The sequence below is a fragment of the Abramis brama genome, assembly GCF_963993115.1.
Source record: "Abramis brama genome assembly, chromosome: 23".
NCBI lineage: Eukaryota > Metazoa > Chordata > Actinopteri > Cypriniformes > Leuciscidae > Abramis > Abramis brama.
This window is the reverse complement of record NC_139985.1, coordinates 29355448-29362812: the sequence shown is the minus strand read 5'-3', so window position 1 is coordinate 29362812 and position 7365 is coordinate 29355448.

Below are 7365 nucleotides of genomic sequence, written 5' to 3'. Positions count from 1 at the left end.
ACTCCGAAATCCAAACCTTGATCTCCCGTTTATCCTTAAAGTACTACTGACATAGGGGACATCCTAATCGCGTCTCCTAATCGACGTCGACTGAGTCGGTCAACGTCTTGACCCCTATGAACATTAAAATAAGATCTCTAGTGCTCCACTAACTTGCTGCGCATCAATACCTAAACAGACTCCAGACAATGCCTTTGAATTTGCTTTAATCATGGCCGGAGGATCTCAGACCAATTTCAGAGAGAATCCCACCAGCAAAAAGAATACAACAGTTTTTATAGAATACGAGCATGGTAAAGGTGACATGATACATTACATAATTTTCCTACAATACAATTGGTTCTTCAAATGCATGATTCAGCAAACCCTTCTGTTACTAGGTAGAAGCAAACTCTGGATTTCTTGATTTACTTCACTTACTCGAAGTCATGAGAAAATATGAAGGCAGATGACCTCACTCAGCTCCACTTGCTTGATGTGGAAGATCAAATCTCAATGGTTCTTGCGAAAGTTCAAACATGCTTGCGTGACATGCAAGAATCAACCAGATTTTTGGGTGAACTAACCCTTTAAGTCCCTGGTACAGTGGTCCATTCACCATCCTGCAACAGATAAATCCAGTCACTTATCAGCTCTAGCTCCCTTCACAGTAACGTATGTTTCCCTTTTGAAGCCTCACCTGCCTTCACTCTCTAATTTTGACATAATGATTGCTACTGTAGATATCTTACCTTTCGAACAGGAAAAATACGATTTCTAGGCCGGTGTAAATCCTTTGAAATCTTGCAATTGTCAATCTCTGAAAAGCCAGTCGGATGTTGTCTGACTAATGACAAGTTGTATTACGGGCTCTGTCACTTTTCATCTTTGCTTGTAAACTCTTCTTTGAATCAAGTTTTGTTTGTTTTAGAAATGAATGATTCTTCTGAGACTAAAATGTCTCACACTATATATTGTTTTAGTAAGTGAGGGATTGTTTCTTTGTATCATCAACACTTTTCTCAAACAGCTGCATATAAACGGCGGGTGGATTATTGCTGTCAGTATACTGCATTCGGTAAGACAAAAGCAATGATCATTATGACATGACAAAAAACAGCAGCACACTACACTAGTACACCATCTGAAGTACAAGCTAGAGTATAAAATATGCCAAATATGCAAACACTGGCCATGATGAATGCAATTACATGCATTGATAAAACATGCATATGAACATTAAGGTGCATTCATGCCATGTCAGAATTACCATAATTATGTGATTCTGACTTGTAAAAATACATTTGCATAGCAACTGTTAGTTGATTTTATCAATTCATTACTCATATTTTCATTTTGGTGTTGACACATTTTCATTTTGGTGTTAATAGTGTTGACAAAGAAATGCATAATTCTGAGTCCGAGGATGTGAACAGCTCTGACTATATCTAGTAATTATGGTAATTACGTTGCGGCATGAACATGATACGAGGGTGAGCAAATTATATGATTTTTATTTTGGGTCAGTTAGTTCCATATCACTTAGCCAAATGATTTCAGTTATTTCAAAGGTTCTTACAGCCTACAACAGCACCCCCCCCCCCCACACACACACACACAAAAACACACACACCGACACTGAACAAGCAAATGAATATAGCGAAGAATATGATAAAAACATTATGTTCAGTTTGTTTTATTGTGTACGCCGGTAAGCACATACTCTCTTTTTCCTGCTCTCACTCGCATACATTCGCACAGAAACATAGTTATCAGAATTCACACATTACAAATTTATCAAAACAATTGTTTAGCAACTTAAAAGCTACATTAAATTTCTAACTAGCGAGGTACGGCGCTGTTCTTGAAGCAGGTAAACTTACAGTTTCACTACTAGTAGAGACGCTGCTGCCGAACACTGTTGAGAGACACACAGACTCAGGTAATTCACACTCGCTTAATCAATCAATCAATCTCTCTCTCTCTCTCTCTCTCTCTCTCTCTCTCTCTCTCTGTGAGTTTTCCTTTTTCTACATTCTTCAACATTGATAATGTGGGCATTTACATCACGGGTGATTGGCTTAAATCCTGTTGCCACATGAACAAAGATGGCAGATTTCAATTCACATGCTGCATCAACTGAGCAACATCCAGATAAATGGGTTTACAAAAAGATCATATAGTTACGTGGATTAATTCGACCTCTATGTCCTTTTTTAGAACTGGAAACTTTGAAACACCATTGACTGTTATTGTATGGACAAAAGCAGCTGAATTGTTCTTGAAATACTTTATTTTGTGCACTGCATGAGAAGAAAAACAGAATGAAGGTGGCACACTTTATTTTGGGGTTAACTATTATATAAAGCGCATGTAAAATACATTAGGGAAAGTGTTCTTCTTTGTTTTTAACAGTTTATAATCACCCTTACTAGTTCACTTTAAATGATCCGATAGTGTGGCAAATACGTTTTTAAAAGTATATTGTATATTCCAGTGCATGCACAATAATTTAGAATAAGCAAAATGCTGTTTTAAAATAGTATTAAATAGAGTATAGTTTGTCACACCACAGGAGATCTCAACTTCCCTGAAGTATTTAATTTCAACTACCCATTTTTAGAATAATTGCTTCCTTGCTTTGAGCATGAAAGCTTGTTCAGATGGGGTTCTTAAGTTTGGTGTTTTGAGTAATTTCCAGTGATTTTTCTTGATCCAACTCCTTCTCCCTAGTGGAGCTGCACAGCATTTCGACTAAATGGATAAAACAATACCTCTGTTTACGCTTAACATCAATACACCATGCACTGGTCCTTCCACTGGTCATATACTCCATGTCTCAGGTCACAGGAATCTCCCAATATGTCCTCCATTGGGCTTATACAAATAACAAATATTTTCCTTGGATATTGTGTTTCATAGTGGTCATGCTCCTCATAGCAGACAGAGTGACATTATTTAACAATGGAGCCAGTGACCTCAGCATTCAATAGCGAATTGCATGTGCCATGTGTCAAACAAATTTAGCACAAGGAAACTTGACTCAAAGATGGTGTAAGGTGGACTTTATTTGGAGCTCTGTATTGCATGTTGCATACTTGGACTGTAGAATCACCAGGGAGTTCACCTCAATCTGAAGTCTAAAGGATCAGGTCTACTTCAAGCAAAAGACAGTTTTTGGGAACTCCTTAGAGACAAAACTGAAACATCGTTTGTGTTATCTACATTCACAGATTTCGAGATGGCATGGTCAGAATGCGCATGCAAGCACACACTCATGTATTATTTTCACTAGCATTGAAAAAACAATTTTTAGTCTTGATTAGACCAAAGCCATTAACGTGTCACTCAACAACTCAGACAAGGGTCAACAAGAACCCTATTAAAGTTTGAGTGGCACGTAGTGGCACACATTCATTTCGGCATGATTGAGTGAATGTCCTGAAATGCCTACATGAAAAAAAATGACACTTGCACACTTAAACATACCGTACAAAAAAAAGTCAAAGATGAAAAATAATCTGGCTGATGCAGTGTTCTTGTTGCCAGGGCAGCAGGTCAACAAAACAAAGCCAAGCTCTGTCCACACCTTACATCTGTGGTTAACATTAAAGATAGAAATGTAGGGATCTGTCTGCACTGTTGTCTAATGGGTTTGAAAGGTTGGAGGAGAATCTAACAGGAGAAGACAGGTAACCTTAGCCTTGGGAGGACAGAAAGGTGTGGTGAGTAATAATCAGATCTCTCTAATTCTGTATTACACCATCATCTGCCCTGCAGTGATGGCTTTGGGTGTTATGGGTGAGTGAAAGGGACAGAACCAAGAATCAAACAATGGAAACTTGCAGAAGAATGTTTCTTTCTTTCTTTTAATTAAATAAGATTCAGCTAACAGGGAATGTTCTCACAACTTTGTCTAACACTCTGGCAAGGTTTTCTCGGAGTTATGAACAAACGTTCTTCGAATAACGTTAATGTTTGCTCAGAGTAATCTGGTCTGTAATAATGTTCTCAAAATGCTAGCACAAAAACATTATTTATACATTGTACAATGGAACAGTCTACGCAAATGAATTGAGCGGTTTAATCCAAATTTTCTGAAGAGATTCGATCACTTGATATGGGAACGTTAGCAGAATTTTTTTTTGTTAGCTGGGAGTAGAATATGGGAGACAACAGTAACATAGATTGCGTTGCATTGTTTTAAACAAGACAAGATCTGCTAGTCTGGTGTATTTTAGGGTTTTATCAACAAGAACTGGAAAGGTCCTGGATAAAACACATCTCTTTGCAGTACCAGACCTACACACATGTGAACAGGATGAACTGGAGCCCCAACTGTATTGCCCAACATCTCTGCCTATATCCTCACTGATGGGAGCAAATCCCTGCAGCAATGTTTCAACACCGAATGAGTGAAACAAAAAACCAAAAGACAACAGAAGCTTTGAAAGGAAACATCGGAAAAGCACACATAGAATCTTCATGCATTTGAATAAAGTCCTGTACTGAAACACAAAGTACTTTTATTAACTTCTATTATCTGCACTGTTTTATGCTCAATGGATTCCCTACCTGAAAGTACGAAGTCCTTGCATCTATAAATGCCACTCTCTGCAGACTTATGCGGCCTTAGGAGTTAATCGAGGATTGAAGGGAGAAAAGGAAGGAAGGAACTGGAAATAATAACAGACATGAAACAGTCGGCGATGGACATTTAACAAATTTTGCCCAGCAGGTCAGTCTGTGTGCAATGATATATAAACATTGGTATGTGGAAAGATTGATTGAATGGATTTCAACCATATTAATGCTCCCGAATAAGGTTACTGATCCAGTTATAAACATGCCGTAAACATACTGTTAATATTTTTATCCCCAGTGGATTAATAATGCAATGATGGATGACACTTGAAGTATTGCAGGCCTGAATGATTTTGTTGCTCAATAAGGAATTAACATTTTGCACTTTTAGCATTTTAAGGGCTACTGATTAGTACCTTTATGGCAGAGTTTTCTGGCTTAGATCTGGCATCAAGTTTACTACAGCATTGTGTCAGGTGTGAGTGTGGCTGACCACAAATAAATAAATAAACAAATAAATAAAGAATAATCGAATAAATTATTAAATAATTAAAATATATATATTTTTGCCTGAACACTGGCTTTTAAAGAGGCTACATGCAACTTTTTCCTCACATCTGCGGATGTGACGTCAAGCGCGTTCATGTTAAACATTTCAGATCACTCTGCCACCACCGCTAGTCAGCAAACAAAGTTAGTTTCTCTGTTGTAAAGTTTTCTTTCATCGAAGCAGAGACCAGGAGACAGTTGGGATCGCGTTCAACGGAAGTTATTCTTTATTGAGAACTCCGCTGTACGTTGCTGTAGTACTTCCAACATGATCTAACTCTAATACAGTATGCATTGAAGTTATATACATTCCAAGGGGGAGGGATTACATAGAGGCGGGAACTCTGAATAAAGCATGCAAATGAAGTGGGAACACACCCTACTCTGAGTCCAAATGAATCAGCATAACTATTCACATGCTGATACTGGCCAGGAACTCCAATTCCAAGAGCCATCCGAGAGCCATTAAAGACAAAAGGTGAAAGTCAATCAACCTAATGATTCAACATCTGGGCTCCGAAAGGTGAGAATCTCAGTGATCTGACTCATTTAAAACACAATAGAGAAAAACAGGACTGGCAGAAACTGTTGTTACTATTATCCTAACCTAACCTTAAAATGCTAACTTCAATGTACTCAACTTTTACTGTTGCAAACTAAATTAAACATTTAATAAATTTGTAATCCAACATTTCTCAAACAATGTATATGAGAGTTCTTACCTCTGTAAACATAATGTTGACTTCTTTGCAGCGGATGACTTGTGAAGTGTGCACGTACGAGAGCGAGCAGAAAGGAAGAGCAGTTCCGTTTTTTGGCCACAGGTGTCAGTCGCGAGTTTAAATTTCAGAAAATCGCATGTAGCCTCTTTAACAAAGAAACAATAGCTTTTGGATGAAACCCCAGTCTTTTTGGCCATACTGCAAAGTTTGTTGACATTTCTGTTATGAATTTCCACATTTCTGTATGAGAATTGAACTGAGCTGGACATTGACATCACTGTTTTCTTCAGAGCGGCTATATATATATATATATGAACTAATTTAATAACTTTTTTACAACAAAAATGAACCACTACTGAACTTACTTAAGCTGGATTATGATACTATTTTCTTCTAGATCTGTTGTACAGCCGAAACAAACTGTTGCATTATTTTCTTGCTATCATTGTAAAGCTGCATTGGAAAAAGCACTATATAAATAAAGGTGACTTGACTTGACAAAATTCTCTCTTTCTCCAGGTACGGGACTTGCTACTACATATACACACGACACACTGTGAGCAAGTAAGACACGCTGCTGCTGCTGTACAATATAGACTAAGTACACGAATTACCCGTAGCAGATCTATACAGGTGGAGCTGGGGAAGGTGGAGGGTTTCTGAAAGCGCACTGCAACTTCTACAGCAAATGTTGACCCAGTATTTGAATGTTGAGCTGCGATCTCATTGGCTGCTGATACAGCAGGAACCAATCAGCTGTGCCCTTTAGAGAATGATGGGATTGCAAGCATATTGAGATTAAGGAGTCATCAGCCTGCGCCGTCTAGAGTTTCATGACAGAATTTGTATTTAAAGGAACACTCCACCCATTTGCATTAAGCTTTGCAATGTTAGAAACCCAGTCATACTATTGAATGGTCGTGCAACATTTTCTCATTTTCCCCTGAGACGAGAGAAATCTGTATTTACCTCTTTACACTTCCTCCTACAATGACGCAAAAATCGTCATTTTGCGTCATTGTAGGAGGAAGTGTAAGAGGGGGGGATTTCTGTTAAGACTACAAGCACTAGTTCCCACCCTTTCAAACCCGCCCATAGGGGGTTGGACCTAATGCGCTAACAGACCTATCACAGATCAGTGCCAGTGCGTTTGATTTCACCGGCAGAAACCTGCATGTCCGGCCGTCGAGATCGTCCAAAATGTCCGGGATTCGGCTTTGCTTTCTACGGTCGCCATTCATTGTTTACATGCACACCTTTTGTTTCAATCTAACTGAATTCATTCCGATTGGTGAATCTGAATGTAGTGTTTACATGAACGCTAAACAAGTGATCGGTTGATGTGCGTTTTACCATTGCTAAGAAAATACCCGCTCCTCAATGAGAGATAGCCCACGAGACCGGTGCGTCTCACAGGCGCCGCTCATCAGTAATCACGCCACCGGCTTTTGCGTTCTACAGTCGCCATTCATCATGTTTACTGTGGCGAGCAGGACGAGGCTGAGGGCCGCGGGAGAAAGACGCGAGGCCG